The sequence below is a fragment of the Natator depressus genome, chromosome 2 (genome assembly GCF_965152275.1).
Source record: "Natator depressus isolate rNatDep1 chromosome 2, rNatDep2.hap1, whole genome shotgun sequence".
Taxonomy (NCBI): Eukaryota; Metazoa; Chordata; order Testudines; family Cheloniidae; genus Natator; species Natator depressus.
In genome coordinates this window covers 80,715,202-80,738,139 of record NC_134235.1, presented here as the reverse complement: position 1 = coordinate 80,738,139, position 22,938 = coordinate 80,715,202, and the positions used below count along the sequence as shown (strand labels likewise).

The following is a 22,938-nucleotide window of genomic DNA, read 5'->3' as shown; positions in this document are numbered from 1 at the left end:
TTCTTCTTGTTGCCAACATACCTGAAGAAACCCTTCTTGTTACTCTTGACATCTCTTGCTAGCTGCAGCTCCAGGTGCGATTTGGCCCTCCTGATATTCATATCCTGATGAATCAATTTGGAGTGACCAAATCTACTGTGGGGGCTGCTGTGATGCAAGTAGCCAACGCTATCACTGAGCTGCTGATATCAAGGGTAGTGACTCTGGGAAATGTGCAGGTCATAGTGCATGGCTTTGCTGCCATGGGATTCCCTAACTGTGGCGCGGCGATAGACAAAACCCATATCCCTATCTTGGCACTGGAGCACCAAGGCAGCGAGTACATAAACCGCAAGGGGTGCTTTTCAGTGGTGCTGCAAGCACTGGTGGATCACAAGAGATGTTTCACCAATATCAACGTGGATGGCTGGGAAAGGTACATGATGCTCATATCTTCTGGAACTCTGGTCTGTTTCAACAGCTGCAGTAAGGGACTTACTTTCCAGACCAGAAAATAACCGTTGGGGATGTTGAAATGCCTATAGTTATCCTTGAGGACCCAGCCTACCCCTTAATGCCATGGCTCATGAAGCCATACACAGGCCCCCTGGACAGCAGTCAGGAGCTGTTCAACTTTAGGCTGAGCAAGTGCAGAATGGGGTAGAATGTGCATTTGGGCGTTCAAAAGCGCGCGGGTGCAGTTTACTGACTCAGTTAGACCTCAGCAAAACCAATATTCCCATTGTTATTACTGCTTGCTGTGCACCCCACAATCTCTGTGAGAGTAAGGGAGAGATGTTTATGGCAGGGTGGGAGGTTCAGGCAAATCGCTTGGCCGCTGATTATGCACAGCCAGACACCAGGGTGGTTAGAAGAGTACAGGAGGGGCGCGGTGCGCATCAGAGAAGCTTTGAAAACCAGTTTCAGGAATGGCCAGGCTATGGTGTGAAAGTTCTGTTTGTTTCTCCTTGATGGAAACCCCTCCCCGCCCCCCCGGTTTCACTCTACTTTCCTGTAAGCTAAGCACCCTCCCCTCCCCCCTTTGATCATCGCTTGCAGAGGCAATAAAGTCATTGTTGCTTCACATTCATGCATTCTTTATTTATTCATTCATCACACAAATAGGGGGATAACTGCCAAGGTAGCCCGGGAGGGGTGGTGGAGGAGGGAAGCACCGGGTAGGGTGGTGGAGGAGGGAAGGAGAAGGCCACACAGCACTTTAAAACTTATTGAATGCCAGCCTTCTGTTGCTTGGGCAATCCTCTGGGGTGGAGTGGCTGGAGGCCCCCCCACCACATTCTTGGGCATCTGGGTGAGGAGGCTATGGAACTTGGGTTCTAGGGCGGTTGGTTACACAGGGGCTGTAGCGGTGGTCGGTGCTCCTGCTGCCTTTCCTGCAGCTCAGCCATACACTGGAGCATATGAGTTTGATCCTCCAGCAGCCTGAGCATTGACTCCTGCCTTCTTTCAGCAAGCTGACGCCACCTACCATCTTCAGCTCACCACCTCTCTTCGCGGTCATATTGTGTTTTCCTGCACTCTGAGATTGTCTGCCTCCACATATTTTGCTGGGCTCTGTCAGTGTGGGAGGACAGCATGAGATCAGAGAACATTTCATCACGAGTTCATTTTTTTCACCTTCTAATCTTCGCTAGCCTCTGGGAAGGAGAAACATATGCAGCTGGTGGAGGGAAAAAAAAAGGGAGAGTGGTAGTTTAAAAAGACAGATTTTATAGAACAATGGGTACACTCTTTCTCGGTAAACCTTGCTGTTAACATTACATCGCACATGTGCTTTCATTACAAGGTCGCATTTTGCCTCTTATTGAGGGTATGCCGATTTGGTGTGAGAGATCACTCACGCAGGGCCGGGAAGCAGAATTCGGCTTGCAGGCAGCCATGGTAAGCCCCAGTCTTTTGGCTTTTTTTAATCTTCATAACATGTGGGAATGGTTTCAAACAGCAGCGCCCTCATTTCTCATATGAAGTAGCCGTTGGGTTGGCCATTAAAAATGGGTTGGCAATTTAAAAGGAGGGGCTGTGGTTTCCGGGTTCACGTGCAGCAGAAACCCAACTTAACACTCTCCCTGCTACACACACAATTCTCTGGGATGATGGCTTCACCCCTCCCCGCACCGCGTGGCTAACAGCGGGGAAGACAACACAGGCAAACAGCCAAGCAGGAACGGGCACCTTTGAATGTCCGCTTACTAAAACCACCCTATTTCAACCAGGTGACCATGAATGATATCACTCTTCTGAGGGTAACACAGAGAGATAAAGAACGGATGTTGTTTGAATGCCAGCAAAAACCGGGACCATACGCTGCAATGCTTTGTTCCGCATTGATTCCCGACTATGTGCTACTGGCCTGGCGTGGTAAAGCGTCCTACCATGGAGGACGGAATAAGGCTGCCCTCCCCAGAAACCTTTTGCACAGGCTTTGAGAGTACATCCAGGAGAGCTTTATGGAGATGTCCCTGGAGGATTTCCGCTCCATCCCCAGACACATTAACAGACTTTTCCAGTAGCTGTACTGGCCGCGAATGCCAGGGCAAATTAATCATTAAACACGCTTGCTTTTAAATCATGTATAATATTTACAAAGGTACACTCACCAGCAGTCCCTTCTCTGCTTTCAGGGTCTGGGAGCCCACCTTGGGTGGGTTCGGGGGGTACTGGCTCCAGGTCCAGGGTGAGAAACAGATCCTGGCTGTTGGGGAAACCGGTTTCTCCGTTTCCTTGCTGTGAGCTATCTACAACCTCCTCTTCCTCCTCATCTTCCTCGCCCCCAAAACCCGCTTATGTGTTGCCTCCCACTCCTTGGATGGAGTCAAAGCACAGGGTTGGGGTAGTGGTGGCTGCACCCCCTAGAATGGCATGCAGTTCATCATAGAAGCGGCATGTCTGGGGCTCTGAACCGGAGTGGACGATTGCCTCTGTTTTTTTGGTAGGCTTGCCTGAGCTCCTTAATTTTCACTCGGCACTGCTGCATGTCCCTGTTATAGCCTCTGTCCTTCATGCCATTGGAGATTTTTTTCAAATATTTTGGCATTTTGTCTTTTTGAACGGAGTTCTGCCAGCATGGATTCATCTCCCCATACAGCGATCAGATCCCGTACCTCCCGTTCGGTCCATGCTGGAGCTCTTCAGCGATTCTGGGACTGCATGGTCTCCTGTGGTGATGAGCTCTGCATGGTGACCTGTGCAGGTGAGCTCGCCACGCTGGCCAAACAGGAAATGAGATTCAAAAGTTCGCGGGCCTTTTCCTGTATACCTGGCCAGTGTATCTGAGTTGAGAGCGCTGTCCAGAGCGGTCACAACTGAGCACTCTGGGATAGTTCCCGGAGGCCAATACCATCGAATTGCGTCCACAGTACCCCAAATTCGACCCAGCAAGGCTGATTTCAGCGCTAATCCCCTCATCGGGGGTAGATAAAGAAATCGATTTTAAGAGCCCTTTAAGTCGAAAAAAAGGGCTTCGTCGTGTGGACAGGTGCAGGTTTAAATCAAGATAACGCTGCTAAATTCAACCTAAACTTGTAGTATAGACCACGCCTAAGGGACAAAAGAACCTGATAAACCAATCTCCAAGAGCTGAATCCAGAAAGACTGCCTGAGAGACAGGCCACCTTTGCCTTTCTTTGTTTTCACTCAGATTCCCCTCTCTCATGAGAGGGAGAGAGAGGGGGGAGAGGATCTTTCTTTTGTCTGTTTTATTTAGAGAATACCTCATGTGCTATGAACTGGAGGGAAGAACTGTGTAAACAACTTGCAGCGGGGTCTGCGGGGGGCTGAAGTGAACCCCTACCCGCCCACCTCTTCTACAGGTGTTAACTTCTTGGGTAGTAATTGGACTTCCTGAAAAAGCCCTCTTGCATTACCTTTTTTGCAAGTGTTGTCCAAGCTCTTTGCCTTCTCTCGAACAGTCTTTCTTAGCCTTTTTAACCATTCTTTTTGGATTGTTGGTGAGTGGTCTGTATCTGGTTTTCTGCTCAATGCAATCTTCAGCTTTCACATGTTTTTGATACACTTCCTTTTTTCTTCTTGATAGCTTTTCAGTCTCTGGTGTTAACCAGTGTTTCCCTTTTGGGTACAGCTTTATCCCTAAAACCTCCTTATCCATCGTATAAATGATGGCTTTCACCTCCACCAAGAGTTGTTCTGCTGTTCTGCCCTCCAAATCTAAGAGGGGGCAAAGCGGCCACTGATGGTGTTCTGAAGGGTAACCATAGTGACTGTATTTTTTTTCCAGAGCTTCCACACTAAAAACTTTTTCCTCTTCAAATTTTAGAGTATTAAGCTTGGTCCTAACTGTAGTGATCATTGCCCGATGGGCTGAGTCTGCGTGTAGGCTTCTGTACACCCTGCAGTCTAGTATACTTGTTTTACCTCTCTTACTAAGATCAAGTCGATCATGTTTTTTGTAGTACCGTGGCTTTTTTTTTAAATGGATTCGCCTATGCTGAAGTACTGGGTTCGTTACAAACAAGTTGTTGATAGCACAGAATTGAAGTAATCTGTAGCCTCTCTCATTTCTTAATCCCATTCCTTCTTTTCCCATGATGTTCCACCCAGTCTGTCTAATCACTCCCAGTCTTGTCATTAAAGTCCCCTATTCTAAGCAAAAAAATTCTGGATGCAGTTCTAGATGGTATTTATATGTGGCTAACTAAAAAAATTGATCCTTCTGTGTCTCCCCACACTCCCTCCCCCAGATTTCTTTAGCTGGTCCCATTTTTGCAATAAATATATGGAAATTTACAGGGAATTTGAAACGGAATAATGGAAACTGAAGTAGTTCCTAGGCAACAGCATACCAGTTTCAAATCTGTGATTTTATTAGATTTAGTTAACGAAAATGTATACTTGGAAGTTTTAAAAAGAGATGTTTGTTTTGTTGCAATTCAGTGGTAGGTATAATATTAGGTAATCCAAAGGAATAATATTAGGTATCCTTGTGTTTGTGGGGATCAGAGTAATAGATTATTCTTCTTCCAGGGTGCCAGTAAATAACAGTAGGAATGACACACCCAGTATATATGGAATGCACTCCCTACTGTAGTAATTAAGCCCTCATTATCTGTTAATTTAAATACCTCCTGAAAACTTACCTTTTCCATGATACCCACATTAAGAGAGTCAACAGTGTGCCCTTGTTGCCAAGAAGGTTAATGGCATTTTGTGCTGTATAAGTAGAGGCATTGCCAGCAGATAGAGGGACGTGATCCTTCCCCGCTATTCGACATTGGTGAGGTCTCATCTGGAGTACTGTGTCCAGCTTTGGGCCCCACACTACAAGAAGGATGCGGAAAAATTGGAAAGAGTCCAGTGGAGGGCAACAAAAATGATTAAGTGGCTGGAGCACATGCCTTATGAGGAGAGGCTGAGGGAACTGAGATTGTTTAGTCTGCAGAAGAGAAGAATGAGGGGGGATTTGATAGCTGCTTTCAACTACCTGAAAGGGGGTTCCAAAGAGGATGGATCTAGACTGTTTTCAGTGGTAGCAGATGACAGAACAAGGAGTAATGGTCTCAAGTTGCAGTGGGGGAGGTTTAGGTTGGATGTTAGGAAATACTTTTTCACTTGGAGGGTAGTGAAGCACTGGAATGGGTTACCTAGGGAGGTGGTGGAATCTCCTTCCTTAGAGGTTTTCACGGTCAGTCTTGACAAAGCCCTGGCTGGGATGATTTAGGTGGGGATTGGTCCTGCTTTGAGCAGGGGGTTGGACTAGATGACCTCCTGAGATCCCTTCCAACCCTGATATTCTATGATTCGTTGATTCTATGATTTATCTCAGATATGTATCTTCTAAAGGAATTTTTTTTTGTCTTTCCGTTCTTCAGTGATTTTACATTTGTCTCCACTTCTTCACGCAGTATTGGAAAGTCATCCTCCTCTGTTGAATCTGGGCTGTCTAGGATACTAGGATCTCCATTTGTCTGGTGGTTGTATAGATCAGAGCAGTAATTTGTCCACCTGTTGATGATGTCCTTTTCTTCTGTAAGACTGTTCCCTTCTTTAGCTTGAATTGCGTTAGCTTTGGTCCATATTTTCTTTGTCAGATCTTTTATGATCTGGAAGGCTCATTTGCTATTTTTATTATTGATGCATTCTTCAATTTTAGAGCATTGTTTTTCGATCCATATCTCCTTGGCTACCTTCATTCTTTTCTTGATCTTTCTGCTACTTGCTCTGTATTTATTAGCTCCCTCAGTGCTGTTCTTGTGTCTCTTGAGTTCTCTTCTAATGTCACGCTTTTTTAGTATTTCATTTGTGACCCAAGGTTTTGTCATCTTATGATGTTTCTCAGGGATGTCCATTGCTGCCTCATTCATTACAGCGCTGAAATTGTTGGAAAGACTATAGGTATTGACAACATCCCAGCTGAACTGATGAAATTCGGAGGATAAATAGTAATAGATGTACTCACCAAGGTCTGCAACAAGATCTGGCTGACCAGTGAGTGGCCTTCGATGTGGACACAGTCAATAATCATCACTCTGCCAAAGAAAGGCAACTTGCAATTGTGTCAAAATTACCAGACCATAAGATTAATTAGCCATCCCAGCAAGGTGATATTGAAAGTCATATTGAACAGATTGAAGCCGCAAGCAGAGAATATCATTGCTGAAGAACGGGCTGGCTTTCGTGCTGGAAGAAGTACCACAGAACACATTTTCAATCTCCATGTCCTATGTGAGAAGTACTTACACCACCAGCAGGATATCTACCACGTCTTTGTTGACTTCAAGAAGGTGTTTGACAGAGTATGGCACAAAGCTCTCTGGGCAGCCATGAGGGAGTACAATGTTGGTTGTAAGCTTATTCTTACCATTAAACAACTGTATGCCAAGGCCAGCAGTGCAGTTCTCGTCAATGGCACAATAGGAGAGTGGTTTTGCACCACTGATGGAGTCCAGCAAGGCTGCCTTCTTTTGCCCATACTGTTGAACATCTACTTGGAGCACATAATGACTGATGCCCTAAAAGATCACATGTGCACAGTCATCATTGGGGGTGGGAGGTGCAAACAATCTCAAATCTTTGGTTTGCTGATGACATTTATGGCCTGGCAGGTAGCGACGATGAACTTGCCAACCTTGTGAAATGATTGGATGAAACCTCTGCAAAATACGGCATGGAAATCCGTGCAGAGAAAACCAAGCTGATGATAGACAAACATGATAAGATCACCTCAGATATCACTGTCAGTGGACAAGAGCTGGAGACAGTGAAATAGTTCAAGTGTTTGGGGGCAGTCATCACTGATGAAGGATCAAAGACAGAAATTCTGGCAAGAACTGCGCAAACAACAGCAATGGTGGCAAAGCTAAAGCCAATTTTGAGAAACAAGAACATCTCCCTGGAATCCAAACTGAAACTGCTGCATGCACTGGTCATCTCCATTTTTCTGTATGTATGCGAGACATGGACCCTTACGGCAGAACTTGAACAGAAAATATAGGTAGTAGAGGTGAGATACTTCTTCTGTCAAACCTGCTTCGACCACGTCACTAATGAAGAGGTCCGCAACATCATCACCCAACCCACTGGGTCATATGAAGACCTCCTGACGACCATGAAGAAGCGCAAGCTGAAGTGGTACGGCCACGTAACAAGATCATCTGGCCTATCCAAGATCATCCTCCAAGGGACAGTACAGAGGAAGAGAAGAAGAGGTAGGCAGAAGAAGAGATGGATTGACAACATAAAAGAGTGGACAGGAATGGACTTCACGGAGACTCAAGCACTGACACACAATAGTCAGGGATAAAGACAATTGGTTGATTGCTCATCAGTGATGGTGCCCCAATGACCAATGCGGTTATTGGAGTAGTGATGATGATATTTTTATAAATTCCCAAAATTTTAACCAACTGAAGTACAATTCAGCGCAACTGCAGGAGTAATTATCTTCCCCAAAGCACAAATTCAGTTCACATTTTCCAAATATTTTAAGTATTTGTTTTTTTCATTCAGCCAAGCAAAGTTATCATGAAAATGTACCAGCCCAGGCATTAAATTTACTCACCCTCCTTTTTCAAAGATGATCAGTAATGGGGTGGGGTCTGGAGGGACGACTGCTAGATTTTTTTTTTTTTTTTTTTTTACTCACCTGTCTTGGAAACAAACAAATCTGCTCCCCTTGGTGAGATGGTCTGAGTAGAATTTTGCGAGTTTTCAGTAATGTTTCTATTAAAATAATTCAAAATTATATTGGAAGAAGTTCTAACACTTTGGATGCTAAATCATAAGGCTTTCTTCCCCTTTTGTCTCCACATATCTTTAAGAAGTGGGCTCTGCAACACTTATCACTTTGGATAGAACATGATTGCCCACAAAAAGATCCAGACACTAGCCTGGAGATGATTTTACATTGTAGATGGCAGCTGGATTTGTATGGCATTCTAATGGCAAGTCTGGAATTGCCTTTGGCTTCTTCACATAGTTCGGCTGCTCATGGAATGTCTTTACTCCTGGCCTTTTGGACCTTATTTACTTTGTAATTACTTTAGTTCTTTAAGATCAATCCCATTTGTATGTTTATCAGTGCAAGAGTTTCTGCACATTGTTCTAAAGAACTACAGAGTGGGATCTGTTTGGTTCTTAGTACAGATGTTTAGCTATGCCGTCTGTACTGCCATTTGGACTAAATATATATTGCTAACAGTTTCTGGTGATTTACAAACAGTGCTCAGCATGAATCCTGTAAGCATGCCATCTGTTACACAGCAAATTTGTCTGTGTGTTCAACATTTTATAGGATTTAATTGGAAGAATCATTTGCCTTCAATTATGTATAGTCACATGCACACACAATGCAAATTTCTGTGACAATTAAAATACTCGATTTTTTTTTTTAGTCTTCAACTATCAACTCTCCTAATTAGTCCTGCCCACAGAATTTGTCCTGAGAATAATTTTTATTCAATGGGAGAAATATTCTAATGTTTTAGTAGATCTAAAGTTAAAATCTAGGTTCTGTGCATTTTTCATATTTAAAGTAGTAATAATATAAACAGTCTGAATCCCAGACTGGGAAAATGTTCCCTCTTAATAGTATTTACTTTTGAAATTGGACCTCTTGATCTGAATGAGGCCACTCCGATGAGTAAGGGTTGTAAGACTGAGATTTGAGACTAACTAAGATTACTAACAAATGTAAGAGTTTGCGAGATCAGTCTATAACATTGATGTTAGCCCATTGGTAAACTTTTAAAAAGAATTTATGGTATTTCACTGACAAACACTCTTTGTTTCCTTTCAGCCTGCCTGGGATAGATAGATGGAAGACATACGGGTTTTCTGGTAGTTTTGGTGGAGTTTATTATTATTATTATTTTTATTATTTATTATTTTTTAGGAGAGGAGGTTGAGGAGAATGTCAGGCAGCCACAAAGTTTTTCTCCACATTACATCCCTTTTGAAGGACCATGTACATCAAAGTGATGAAAATAATCTGTTTTACTCATGATTTAAATTAGCAAGCAGAAAACCTTGATTTTAAATAATTGATTTTGTACTTTAGTTAGTTTTCTAAAGAAGGTTATTTCTCCTTGGTTGGTAAGCATTAAAACGTGTTAATTTGAAACTAAATATAGCCTTTACACTAAATTTGGTGTTTCTTTTTGCAAATCAGGAGACTATACTATATATGCATTTATTTAAAATAGCATAACAAATTCAGATTCTTAATTTTTACATTTTTTTATTTTTAGAAAATGGTGAATGGTTCATTTCTCACTTACTAGATGAATAATTTTATGCTTGTGATTTGTGTCAAGCTTTATTTGAATAGAAATTCAGAATAAATTAAAATGCACAAAAACAGCATTACAAGGTGTTTTTAATTAAATAAAAACTACCTCGAAAGTGCTGGGTACATTTAAAAAAAATTCATCAAAGTTTATCGAAACAAGTTTTGCATTTCAAACTTAACTGAATTATTAAACCAGGTGTTCTATGTCTAGTTAATTAATTGAACTGATTGATTGATTCTGGTCACCATGTCCTTCAGGACTTCAGAGCTAGTAGATCTCCCTCTTCCCCCTTTCCTCTCTCCCTCCCCCTCCCCCTCTTCTATTTTATTTTATTTTATTTTATTTTATTTTATTTTATTTTACTTTATTATTCAGAGATAGGAAGAGGAAAATAAGCATTCATGGTTTTTTAGTTCCCAGTCAGTGTCTCAACTTTGAATGAACATTTCATTGAACTGAACTAGCTGAATAAACTGAAATGAAGAAAATATTCTCTCTGCACCTGCGGAAGAGGCTACCACTCTTAGAAGTGGGTTTAGCACTTTTAACAAACTTCTAGTTCTAGGTGCTTAGGCAGTGACTTCCACCAGTTCAATGGTTTGACTTTCTTTAAAACTTAATACTATTTGTTGTTTAATTAAATGATTCAATACATTACAGTAAGTATAGGCCTTAATATAGGTTGTCAATTTCAAATTTGATTTGAAATAGCTTTTTTTAAACAAACTTGAATTTAGTTTAAGAAAAAAATCCAATTTTTTTTTTTTTTTTAATCCTTGATTTTTTTTATCCACCCTGCATGTAGTGGACACAATCTTCCCACTCAGTGGGTGACTGGATGGCACTGGGTATTCCTTTAAAACCAATTAGTTGATCAGAGGGTCAGTAGTGAATAGTTCAAGGTACTTACAGTTCCTTTTCTTGCCTTTCCATAAGCTGAATATATTGCCTTTATAGAATTCCCAGCCACAGCAACAAGGAACTGAGATCCAGAAACTAAATACAGGTCTTCAACTGGCAGTTCATACCTTCTGAAAGCACAGAGATAGTGCATTTATTCTATATAAAGATAACTTTAGCTCACTTACACAGACAAGAAAAATTCTGCCCTTAGTTATAACACTTGCAACTCCACTGGACAAAGGAATGCTGGTTGTGGTCCATTGGAGCCACATAATGGTCAATCCTCAGCTGACCATAAACTGTGTCATACAATAAGCATGGCCTGAATGTGTTGCTTCTGCAGTGCTCCTGCAAGTTGTGAACTTGGATTTCTTGCTTGATAATGATGTACTGCTACTACACAGTTGGTCTGCCTCTTAGCATTTATTAATGGTCCTACATATCTATGGAATGAATATTTTCAGTGTAAATCAATTTGTCCTTGTGAAGTACTACAATTCTAACTAGCCTTTGCAAGAAGGTCACCTGTTTGCTCATATATGACCTGCATGGAGAGTATTCAAATCTTGACATAGAGGCCATAGGCCAAATCCAAGACCTGTTGTAAATCTGAGGTAAATTTCTTTTGAGTGATTTATGGCATGACCTTCAACTCTGAATAGTACAGAAGGGTTCAAGACTGATGGCTCATACCTTCAGAATATCCAGTTATATACTTCGTATATATCCATTATTATGGTGGTTATTTATTATTTTGGTAAAGTTAGGGTTACCAGATGTCCCAATTTTATATGGACAGTCCTGATATTTGGGCCTTTTTTTATATGGGCTCCTATTACCCCCCACCCCCATCCCGATTTTTCCCACTTGCTATCTGGTCACCCTAGGTAAAGTCCTGTATGTATTTGTATATTGGGAAACTATGTATACTGTTCTGGGAGTACTGTGTAACTGCCTGTACAGTGACAATTGCCTAAAGTGATCAAGGTGTTGCATTCAATATAAAGACCAATCAAGAATGGAAGATTGGTTGCTGCTTACTGCAAAAAGTGTTTATAACAAATGATAAAAACTGTGGCTGAAGAGACATAGGGAGTTGCAGTGGTCTATGCTGAAGAGGCAAGGACATCTAGAAAAAAGAAAGAAAGATGTCCTTGCCCTTTATCCTGGGTTTAATAACGGCAAGTTGGGTCACCAGATGACATGACTTCAATGGCCAAACTGCTTGCCTTGGATGGTGCTTAATTTCACTAATCTTTTCCAGAGTTCAGCTTAAAAATAAAATTCATGTCCTGTGCACTCAGCTCTTTTTTGTGTGTGTGGAATCTTTGACAGTTCAGCATACAGCAGTTTATCCTAAATGATTAGACACACACAAAATGAGCTTCATTTTCAAATTGCTCAAAAGCCAGCAGATATTCTTCAAGAAAGTGGTACAAATTGTAGGGCTGACTGAGGGTTAAAACACTTCATGTTTCTCTCTCTTGCTGCGTATGTTTTTCTCAAATCAGTATCGAAATGATGAGTAGAATAAAAACAGCAAGAAGTTTTAAACCGTGTATTTATCATATGTCTAGGTGAAGAATTACTTTAGGATTTGAGACTCATTTTGACATTTAAACCTCTCAATGCCACTGTGAAATTTCTATAATGAAACCTGATACCAGGTGAAAATGTCCTGGTTTGGGATCAAAGGGGCAAGCCAGCAAATAAGTAAAAGTAGCATGTTTTGTTATAAACTTCAGGCCTGGTTCACCCAAAGGTTTGTTGAGGTTCAGAAACCCTTCCGATAATCTATACTGAGTTTTGAGAGACCTTGGGCTGACTTACATTTTATGATCAGAATCTGTCCCCTTCGTAAAGCTACACAAGTGGGAGGAGGGAACCTGCACAAGGGAGAACCGTAACCCTGTCCTTGTCCTCCTTCATGGCAAGTTGTGAGGAATTATTGTGCTAGATGCCCGTGGCCACACCCTCTTTGGTACTGACTTGCAGACTAGCTTTAGCAGTAAGGGGAGTGCACAGTGCCTTTTCCGAAAGGAGGTGTGGGGCCACTTCCTCATTATGCTAACCCGGAGGCATTCTAGCACCTTGATTTCTATGTAGGCAGAATGCTTCCAGGGACTGACATCAGTGTGATGCCCTTTTTCACACACCCCAGCTGTAGGCTCATAAAGCCATAATATAGCCTTTATTGTGGAAACTGTGAGGAAGATAGAGACGAGCCATTGTGTAGAACATAATGAACCAATAAAATAATTTTTGTACGATGCCTGAAAACATGCAGCTTGTCTGGTTTCCCTGTTTTTGCTCGTAAGTTAGTGGATAAAACCCAAGTGTTTGCTTTAAAAAAAAAAGAAAAGAAAAGAAGCTTTTAATCACTGTTGAGAATATAGATTTATTTTGAACGTTCTAAAACGTTAAATGCAACTTGGGTGTATATGCACCTGAGGCAGAGGGTGTGTGTGTGGTGCCTAATTTTTCTTACGTTATTTGCTTACTGACACAACATGCTGTGTTCTTGCTGGTTGTTAACAGCATCTGAAGTATGAGGCCAAAGAGGTCTTCCTCATGACAATAGCTAACGTCTGTAGAAATGCAAAGGTCATGATCATGAGTACTTTAATGCCAGCTGCATACTGACAACAATTACTGAACTAGACAGATCTTAAAGGGTCAGCTTATTGACTTATCTTCCTTGCTTTTGAGTGTGGATGGTTTCTACACAACTGCTTGGCTTTTGTGTAATGCAAATGTTATGTGGGTTTTGGACTTAGAAATTTTGAGGATGATTATCCATGGAAAATAAGATAGGGAACCATATGTTCATGCAAGCTTTATTCTTTTAAATTACAGTCACATTACTAGTACCATGACCATGTTGTAGGGAAAAATTATAAGTATTGTTAACTGTGTTATGTTTTGTGCTTGAAGCGATATTCTTTTCCTTCTAATGTACAGCTTGTACTTCTCAGTTGTTTTGTGCTTTAAAGAACATATATGCTTTTATTCATCATGGTGAAGTGCTTGCTTGTTTGTGTCTCGACTGTTGGCAATGTCATGTATTTTCTGAAATAAAAATGTTTGTAAGCTCGGACAAATAGGTTTAGGAAAAATTGGTAGGCAAAGCAGCCAAAAGCTCATACAAATGTCTATGCATTTTTGGATTGAATCTGGAGCTAAGGTATTAATACATATAGTGATGTATGCAATGGACTATGTGACAGGTTAAGTAAGAATATCTATACAGTGATTCATCATGGTTTTTTCATGTTGTCGAAAATTCCATAGCTATCTTAATTTTTACATTATATCTTAACTTTCCTAATGAAATCCAGGTATTACCAAGCTTTTCAGTGGCTCATTCATTATGTTCCATAAAATATGGCATGACACAACTATTGCTGTACTATGATTCTCTGAGATTTGAAAATAACCCAACCTTTCACCTGGTTAAATTGAAAACATGAATATGGCATCTGGTTTTGGACCTGTATCAAGGTTGCTATATTTAATAATTATCCTATTTTTCACCCCTCCAGAAAGGGTTCACTATTTATTTTTTAAGTCTGTTCCTGGGAACCGAAAAAATATTTTCAGCTGTGAATTAAGTATCTCATTTTTTATTTCTTGTTCCCTAACATGAAATATGAAGCCTGTTCCTTTTCTCTGCACGATGAAAAATTCTGGCAGTAAAAACTAAAAATGGAAATTATGAGATCAGTTACTTGCCCTGGACCCTAGTTAATGTTGTAACACTTGCTGTTCATCACTGTTAATTCATTATTTTCTTTTATGGCTTTTTGTAGATTACTCAGAATTTTAACAACAAATCTGATTTTGATACTGGCAGGGAAAAGTTGGCACTGTATTTATATTATAGGACTGGTTTAAAGTACAAATTTTAGCTCCTAGATAGAAACTTCTTCTAACGTGTACCTTCCAAGTGCAAATTTCTATCAACTGGTGAATTTCATCAGAGAGAGAGAGAGAGAGAGAGAGAGTTTGTAAATTGTATTGAAAATAAGATGAGCTTACAAGTGAAATATACATATTTTGTCCAGTGAGGATGACATGGCTGGGAAAATTACATATGCAGGGGCATCAAAAAATAGCACCAGACTCACTTTGTAATCTTGCTGATACCACACCATTTGGTATTCACTAGTCCCCAGGTAGGCAAAATTAGAGGGACTTCAGAGAAGAAAAAAAATCTACTTAAGGGTTTGTTTGGCTATCTTCTAGCAGAAGAATAAAAACATATATAGTTAACTAACTAATTACTAAAACCAGATTGGTAGGAATGTTACTGTCACCTAAGTATTAGCAGTATGTAAACATTGGGGAGGTAGCAAGCTTGTTTATGGTGGTACAAGGGGCTATTAGTAGGAGCAATGTGGTGAAATTAAGAAGATGTAAGGTAGTGATTCTCAAACTTTTGTACTGGTGACCCCTTTCACACAGCAAGCCTCTTTGAGTGTGACCCCCCCCATAAATTAAAAACACTTTTTAATATATTTAATACTATTTATAAATGTTGGTGGCAAAGCGGGCGTGGGGGTGGAGGCTGACAGCTCACGACCCCCCCATGTAATAATCTCGCAACCCCCTCAGGTGTCCTGACCCCCAGTTTGAGAACCCCTTATGTAAGGTGACTATCAAGTCAAGCTTCTTCATTCTGACAGGGATTCTCAAACCTTGTTGTAGCATGGATCGTCTTTTAATAGTGTTTTGTAGACAGTTAACTCTTCCATTTGCATTTGCATGGACCAGCTCCTCCCCTTTTTGTGAAGTATTGCTTTTGTTGAAAATTAACAATAGGAAAATATTTAGGGTTAGATTTTCAGAAGTGATCAGCACTCACAACTAGGGAGAACAGGAGGGCAGATTCTTAAAGTGGAAAATAATGGGGCTGCTGAAAATATTTTGAAAATCTCGCCAGTTATTTAGATGCCTAAATGGGATCTCTTGGATGCTGAGCTTTACTGAAAATCTGGAGTTTATTTTATTGTCTGAAAATCTTTATTTTAGCTGGCCCTTAATGCAGTTTAAAAGGGTAAAATGGAAAAAAGAGCCCACACCATGTTACCAAACAGTTCTCCATAGACCACTCTTTGAAAACTGCTGTATTTGACTATGGAATAGTATTCCAAGAGAGATGGTGGGAGTCTCCTCACTGAACCAAAACTAGGCCAGACACAATACTAGAAAATATATTTGATCACAATCCTGAAATGACAAGATGGACTAGATGACCTAATATCTCTCTTCAATCTTCAGTGTCTGCTGTTGAGGTTTTATTTCCCTAGAAATTAGAAAACCTGGGATCTTTCATTAGGATAGATCTTGGCAATCTTTCACTTTGTAGTGAAAGGCTCAGAATATATAGAAGACCATAAATTTGAGTCTGACTCAGGCAGATAGTTGGCAGATATTCAAAATCTATGAACTCTTGTGTGAATATGATGTTAAAACTGAACTGTATCAACCTTACAAATGCATTGCTGTATTTACTGCTCTTTTATTCCCCCCCCCCACCAGTAAACTAATTACAGTATTATTTCACTTTATGGCAAGATGAGAATTTTGCTTTCAAAAGAGATTGGAAATTGTTCAGTAAATCACTCTAAGAAATAGAATTTATAATTCTAACTACAAATGTTAATCAAAAATTGCTCTAAAACCAGATCAACTGCATCTGTCAAATTGCTGAAATTAAAAGCCTTCTTGTTGACCCTTTTAGGTTATGTGGAAAAAAGCAGCTGAAGTTACAATAGGCAACCATAGAGTGTAATGACTTTCATAAACAAACAAGAGGAAACCAATATTTTTGGTTGTACAAAGTGCTTTTTATTTAATTATGCTCAGGGCTGGTAGCACCACCTATTATTAAGGTTGCCTGACACTTCCCATTATAAGGCCCTGTTTTCAGTTGCTTTATAACTTTGCCAAACTTTAACTGTTTTGGGCTGAAATTTTACATTCTAGGTGCTGGCCTCTGTTTGAATTTGTTTGGAACATTTCAACCAAAATAATTCCACTATGGAGAATGATGCTAGGGAAAAAATGTTCTTTTGCCCATGTTACAATTTTCTAGTGACTGACTTTGAAATGTTGCAGTGCCCTCATTATTTGGAGCAGGGACTTGAAATTTGGCAGGTGTGTGGCCCTTGTGTCAGGAATATGTCTTTTGCCATCACTCTGAAAATCCACCCAATTTTTCCCAAGATATAAGCCTTTGAAAAATTGCAGTTTGCACATTATCAGTAGTAACTTGCTAATGTTTAGCAACTGGGATCTCTGAATATTTGATCACTGTTTTAGATGTCCAACTGTTTAACTGTTTTCGTTAAATTTTGAGACCAGTGCTGGAGTTTCTTACAGAGCATTGTTGCAAAGAAATAGATAGTGTTTGAACCTACCACTTAAATATTCTAGCATAGCATGAGATTGCATATATTTTATTTTGTTAAGGTAAGTATCTCTGGGGCATAAGATAAACCTGAAAAGCATGTAGTTTGGTTACATACAATATAGTTACTTTAGAGAATTTTTTTTTAAAAATCATGCAAATAATGGTACATCATACCAGCAATGACTGAAAGAATAAAATATACAACTTCACCCTTCTGGCATGACTGGTGCTTAGCTATGTGTAAACCTTTTTAATCTTCCAGGTTCTTATTCCCTTGGCTTCCACCCAGTGTGTTTGCTGAGTGTCCTTTTATAAGGTCTGTCATTTGTATTAATAGATTTTAAGGCCAGAAGGGACTATTATGATCATCTAGTCCAGGGATCGGCAACCTTTGGTGGGGGCCGAGGGATGTGCTGGCAGCCACTTCCCGCAGCCCCTATTGGCCTGGAACGGCAAACTGTGGCCAGTGGGAGCTGCGATCAGCCGAACCTGTGGACACTGCAGGTAAACACACTGTCCCGGCCCACCAGCGGATTTCCCTTATGGGCCACGTGCCAAAGGTTGCCGATTCCTGACCTTCTGTATAACGTATGACTCAATTTCTCAGTTACTCTTTCTTCCCTACTCTCTGGGTTGTAGGAAAATGCTCTTTATCATGGTGGTAGTGGTAAAGATGTTACCTCACCCATTGTCTCTCTCTTTGTCATGACACAATCATACAGTGTGATGGTGAATTTCCCTACCTTTACTGGTATAAAAAATCCGGTTCTGTAGATTATGAATAATATTTACACAAATACTTAATTTGAGTTAGTTGAATTACTCACTTCCAAAACAATTGGGAGGGGTGTAAACTTTGTTCCTTTCCCTCAGTCCTCCTGCAAACTATTGGTACATCAAAGTTTTAACTTCAGATTTCTCTTTTTTTTTAAAAAAGAGAAGTTTATTGTCTATGAATAATTAACATTTAATAGCAGACAAAAATAAGTCACTTTCTAACCTTATTCTCTTTACTTACAGAGGTTGTAAAAATTGTTAATGTGAATAATGTTGCCTTCTGTTGTGTGATGCTAATAGGAAACAGATCACTGTGGTTTATGAGGTACTTGCCCTTTTTGGTGCATTATAAATAGCTCACTTCAAATGATGTTTCCTCATTGATTTCCTACTATTTGACCAGAAACAACAGAGCAGGAAGAACAGTGGCTAAACATGAAGTTTGCAGTAGTACAGGAAAAAATTATATGACCTAGTCTTCCGTAGCCCTTAATTGCTCTCTAGGCTCCATGTAGCTAAAAGCATTTTTCATTACCCTAATTTATCCTGTGCATCCCTAGCTCTTTGCCTAGGAGAGTAGCTAAGATTTCATCCCCGCAGAGGCTTTCAGCATACTCCTGAATATCTGTTGCCATGCCAGTCCTTGAGAAAAAGCAGACAAGGTGGGTAACATGATATATATTAATATTACATTATCCACCTTGTCCATTTTGTCATAAACGTCAGGCACATTAAGTGTAGTTGCACTGCAGTTAGTTGAAGAATTGCGCTCAGGTAGCTGGTTTGTGATTTTTTTTTTTTTTAAAGGGACACCAACTTAAAAATAATCAAACTTCTGTCTGATTGTTTTTAAGCTACTGTTTTTCCAAAACTATCCACAATGAGAGGGCAGAATTTCCCCCCCCCCCTTTCTTCCCCGCTATTTGTCTGTACCATTTTCCCTTTGTAGTCAGTCAGTAGAACAGTCTTCCCTCTTGTTTATGGGAGGTCTTTCTTTTCCTCTGTTGCTGTCCGAAACAATTTGTTTGCAAAACCCAAATTGGCAGAGTATCCCAGGGACAGGTTTAATACCTGAAATTATTTTTGAAAAAATTGACTAGATTTCAAGTTGACGGTGCCCCTTTTAAAAAGGAAATGAGTTTATTTAAATTAGAACTGCAGGACAGAGCAGTCCTACTATAGACTATATAAGTTTTGCAAACATATCTTTTAGCATTTACAAATTCATTTGAATAATTAAAACAGAATTATTATAATACAACTGGAGGTTTACTTTTCTTTAAATATTAGTATTTTAATTTGATAGAATTCCTCTTTTATATATACCCATACACACACACACAAGCATATTCATCAGTGCATTTTGACTTTGTTGTCCAACGTCTCAGTGCTGATATTGGCAATCTAATTTTTTTTAAATAAATGCACCATCCATTTGTTTTATAAACCTGGGTAATTTCTCATTTATGCTGAAGAAAATAAAACAATTCTGTATGGAATCATTCACGTCTTTTGGATACCAACAGCAGTGGTGGCTTTCACTTTTTCAAAAACTAAAATGAATGATGAAACAAGTGCATTGAATCAATCTACTTATTAAGTGTAAATGTATCCCATTCCAGAGAACTTGTAATTGGTTTTGAAATTCTCACTGTACAATGGAATAGCTGTTAATGATTTTCTCTCATCACTTACCTACTTCTCTAGAGGTGTGATGTTAGTTTTACCCAGCAGGTTGTCACTTTGCTTCTTTGCACTTCAAAAAGATCTAAGGTTACTGATTATGACTTCGCTACTTCCTGTCTTATTGTTATGTACTTACAAAGGATTTGTAGTTTAAAACCATACTGTAAAGAATGCAAGTCAAGTATAAATTCCTCAGATTTGCAAGTCTATAAAGTTTTCATTTTTCCCTTTCTTTTGAAAGTGAAATATTTACTGCAGCCTATGAACATGGATGGCTGAAAATACTTCATGTTAGCCACTTCCCACTCCAGGCATAAGGTGGAATCAAACTTAAAAACAACTCATACATAACTGTACTTTGACTTTCCTCCAAAAATGTGGCAAATGCCTCTTAACTCTGGAAATGATGCCATCTAAAGCACAAGTCCTTTCCAAACTAAAATCAATTTTGCACAAACCTGTTTGTACAATTGTTCCCTCCCAGAATTAACACAGGTTTTGATGTTGCAGTAAAGTATTACTTAACTTCCCCTGCCGTCCCTCCTTTCAGTTATTACTGCCAAACATACATTTGCCTGTGAGGACTGGGGACTCTGCAAGTGAATCTAGTGTAAAATCAGTAAAAATTTGTTCAGTGAGCTTCTTTTCTGTGCGATGGATTCCATGCTTTGTGGAATAGAATCTTGTGCTATAGAAGAGTCATGCCAATTACTGTGGTCTCTTCATTGAAGCCACTACAGCTAGTGACTGGGCTATGATCTATATTTGGATGGGGTTGTTAATTGGACAGGCATTGAGTAATGAGTACTTGTGTGAAGAAAAATAGTTAAAGCATTGGATCAATGGGTATGTTGCAATTCTAATTTAACATACAAATTGAGAACATAGCCTTCAAAATAATTATCCTGCTTAAAGGCAGGGAATGGACCATTCTCTCCTGGTTGTTCTGTTAACTTAGGTGCATGGAGGGAAAGACTGGAAATAATAAAGCAATAGTACAGTTGCCTTTCACTGCTGTAGTACATCTACATAAAAACAATCATAATTCATTTCAGCATATCTACTTTCGTTTGTAGTTTACTGTTTGGAGTACGCACTTGAATAGCACTGAACAAAATGTACTCCTTGAAGATAAGAATTGCTGTAAATGTTCGTTATGATGAGAACAGCATGTACTGAACAAGCACGAATCATCTTAAAACTCAGCTGCTGAATTAAAGTGGATGAAGATTGGGACGAAGCCTTTTCCCCACCCCTTTCTTCTTTTTAATGTGTGTATCTGTTTTCAAAATCAAATGTACAGATGACTTTTTTTTTCCTAAACCCTGGTTTAAAAAAAAATTGTACATCAGTCAGGTGGCAGTGATGATTTTGATCGAGCTGGTGATGCCTTTAAAGGTGTGTCTTCTAAGATTTTTGAATTCATCATTCCCATGGATGGTGGGTATAATAGGCTAGAGGAAGCTAAGCTTCCCCTGGCACAGCTGCCACTGCTGGATGCCTGGGCCGTGGTGGCCCTGCCTGCACTCTACCTCTTCCCCTTCCTGCTCCGCCCCTTCCCCGAGGTCCCCACCACCCGCTGCTGCCTGATGAGTTCCTCCTCTCTCCCCCTCTGAAGGTCCACACTGCTCGCCGTGTCCCTCCTCATGCCCCCTCCCCCACGAGCCCCCCCGCCTGCCGCTCGCCCTGTCTGTCCTCATCCACCCCCTGCACAAGGGAGGGGAGCGGTGGGCTGGGGGGGCTGAGTGGTAGGGGCGGGGCCTGAGGCAGAGCGGGGGTGGAGTGTGGTGGGGCCTCAAGTGGAAGAGGCAGGCAGGGAGCTAGCCTCCCCCAGGGGAAGCTTCACCAGCTGCCCATGATCAGTCTTGGTGGATATATCTTCACCACCCATAGCACTGGCAGAAGCCGTAGTGTAGAAAGGGCTGTGGAGTAAACATTGTTCCTCTAAGTCAGCCTTGTCTATACCCATTAGAAATTTCAGGTTCCAAGAGTCTAACATTCTGGCACTCCCAGTAAAGAGAATTTGAATCCCCATGTTTAACAAGGATTTGGATTAAATATTTGAAAGACGAGAACAATCTGGTGTTTTGTTTGACCTATTTCTAGATGATCCTCTTGTCTATTCTGAATTCAAAGACACGAGGCAGTAATCATGGGCTTGATAGATTTTGAATTCAGTTAACACTGTTCACTTGTTGATATATCAGGTGTGGCCAAACTGCGGCTCATGAGCTGCATGCAGCTCTTTACAGTTAAAATGTGGCTCCTGGAACTCCCCAAACCACCATTCTCTGCCTACAAGACTGGGCGGGGGAACTTGGGGCTTCTGCCCTGTGGCGGCGTGGTGGGATTAGGGGCATGAAACTTTTTTGTTGTTGTTGTCAATTTCATTGTCATTTACATCCAGGGCATAACAGAATCTTAGGTCATTTTCTAAGAATCAAAGGTTACAGGCAGTGATGAGCTGCCAAAATCTTAACAACCGGTTCCCTATAAAAAGTTGTGATTTAAAGGATGTGCCCCAGTATGTATTTTTTGTACCAACAGGGTTACCATATGTCTGTATTTTCCCGGGAGGAATTTTAAAAATTCCTCCTGGACAGCGGTTTAAGAACCAAAAAGCCTGACCTGTCCGCGAAAATACGGATGTATGTTAACCCTGCCGAAAGTTCTGTTTTAAAAAGATGGGTCTGAACTAGAAATGAGCTCCGTTTCACATGTGTGGGTCCCCGCCACTCCCTGGGGGTGTGGTAGGGTGACCAGATGTCCCAATTTTGGGGTCTTTTTCTTATATAGGCTCCTATTACCTTGCCTCCTATTACCCCACCCCCTGTCCTGATTTTTCACACTTGCTGTCTGGTCACCGTAGGGTGTGCACATGTGTGGGTCCCAGCTGCTCCCTGTCCCCTCATTGAAGCAGGTGTGCAGGGTTACTGCCCTGGGAACTGCAGGGCACCAGTGGACGTGGGGCCAGCTGCAGACAGGGGTGTGGGGCAGGGCTAGCTGGAGGCAGGGGGTGCAGGGCTGGCTGCGGGCAGGGCAGGGGGTGTGGAGCTGGCTAGAGACAGGAGGGTGCGGGGTTGGCTGGAGGCAAGAGGGTGCGGGACTGGCTGTGGGCAGGGCAGGGGGTGCGGAGCTGGCTGGAGACAGGAGGGTGCAGGGTTGGCTGGAGGCAAGGGGGTGTGGGGCTGGCTGGAGACAGGGCAGGGGTTGACTGGAGGTAGGGGCTGGCTGCAGGCAGGGCAGGGGGGTGCAGGGCTGGCTGGAGATGGGCTGGCTGCGGGCAGGGCAGGGGGTGTGTGCGGCAGGGGCTGGCTGCAGGCAAAGGGTGCGGGGGTGGCTGGAGACATGGGCTGGCTGCGGGCAGGGCAGGGGGTGCGGCAGGGGCTGGTGCGGGCAAGTCAGGGGGTGGCT

The 22,938-nt window shown here is 41.3% G+C and overlaps 1 protein-coding gene and 1 long non-coding RNA gene across 2 annotated transcripts in view; one reads left to right on the top strand and one right to left on the bottom strand.

Moving 5' to 3' along the window:
* Window positions 1-22,938, top strand: part of GREB1L (GREB1 like retinoic acid receptor coactivator) — a 231,082-nt gene that overhangs the window by 45,382 nt on the left and 162,762 nt on the right. The gene's annotated exons all lie outside the window — the stretch shown is intronic.
* LOC141982446 (uncharacterized) lies at window positions 1,555-10,954 on the bottom strand. The gene is made up of 3 exons (XR_012638082.1): window positions 10,654-10,954; window positions 8,099-8,175; window positions 1,555-1,660 (listed from the first exon to the last, which is right to left on the bottom strand). It is a non-coding gene; the product is annotated as an uncharacterized LOC141982446 (long non-coding RNA).